Below are 1,439 nucleotides of genomic sequence, written 5' to 3' on the forward strand. Positions count from 1 at the left end.
AAATAACGAACTTAACGTCGATCGAATAAAAAGTATACAAATTAATTATCTCTGTCTCTATTACGATTCTAAAGAAAGGATCTGTACGAAGAATAAAACGTCGTTCGATTTCCGTATCGTCTTCATGAAAGCCTTTATCACACTGCGGCGGGATGAAAGGGGGTTTAAGTACCGCCTACGTTAGAAATCATTGACACAGGCGCAACTCGTGAGGTTATGCGGCTGCGTTGGTACGACGAAAGCTTTTCCAGAATCGGGAACAGGCGTGTGAGGGAGGCAGTGAGAAACAAAGAGATGGCGCGTGGGAGAGAAAGGGAGACGCGAAAAGAGGGATAGAAAGGGAGGCGCGAGCATAGATAGAGAAAGATGGAAGAAAGGGTAGCAAGTTGGAGGAACGTTGGTCTACGCTCGGTGGGGAGTCCAGCGTGCATCGTGCATCCAGTTGTATACCTAAATGCGTACGGCACTGTTTTAATAGTACACACGCGTAGTCACGGCCCAATGAATTGATCCCGCGAGGTGCATCCCCCCGGATAAAAAAGATGTCGCGCCATCTTTGAGGGCACTCCCGCTTCCAGAGGGCTAACGCGCGCATTTTCGATCGTGGACCGTCAGACAGCGCATACATTTTTTCTCAAGTAAACTCCTATAGAACGCGCGTGTTTAATAAAACGAAGTTCCGTTAAAATTGTCGTTAAAAGCGTATAAAATCGTCGTTAAACCTTTCTCCAATCGAAAATGTTCAGGCGACTGGAAAAGTATAATTTGATAATTAATAAAATTATAATCTAAACGTTAATCGAGGTGTATAATGTATTGAACTAAATGTTTCCGATTTATGCTATACGTTAGTGTTAATTTTTCTCTCGATGGAGTAACTATTATCGTTTCATGGAACAGTTTAGGGGTTAATTGTCGCAAAAGTGTCGTTGTACGCGCGTTTTCGATGCACTGTATAATCGAAAGCGTAAATACATGGTTAGATTTCGTTGAAGTCCCGTCGGATGGGAAGGGACGTGCGTGAAGGAAAGTGCAAAATAAATCTGTCAAAAGACTTTAGAATAGAACGTTGTAACGATAAACTTGTTAGTGTAAAAACTGTGAATCGTATTGTTTGTTTTTCTTTAAATAAATCAACTAATTTAAAAACTTTCTCATGAATCTTGTATAATCATTTTTGCTTCGAAACGTTGTAACAAAACATTTGTAACATGGAACTGTCATAGTGCAACGTGATGATTGCAAATGATTATGTAATCGATAGAATTAGCTAGTATAAGAAGTAACGACAATAATATTCAATGGAATTCCGTAAACGATTGAAGTGCATCAAGTACCGACGGTTTGATCAAAGCTCCTTGGGAAGTTCCTGCTGCCAAATCACTTTCACACCGAGGGTGAATAATTGCTTCTTTCTCTGGTGAAACGCCGGTGAGATT

The sequence above is a fragment of the Habropoda laboriosa genome, unplaced genomic scaffold (genome assembly GCF_001263275.1).
Source record: "Habropoda laboriosa isolate 0110345459 unplaced genomic scaffold, ASM126327v1 scaffold90, whole genome shotgun sequence".
In the NCBI taxonomy this organism is placed as follows: domain Eukaryota; kingdom Metazoa; phylum Arthropoda; class Insecta; order Hymenoptera; family Apidae; genus Habropoda; species Habropoda laboriosa.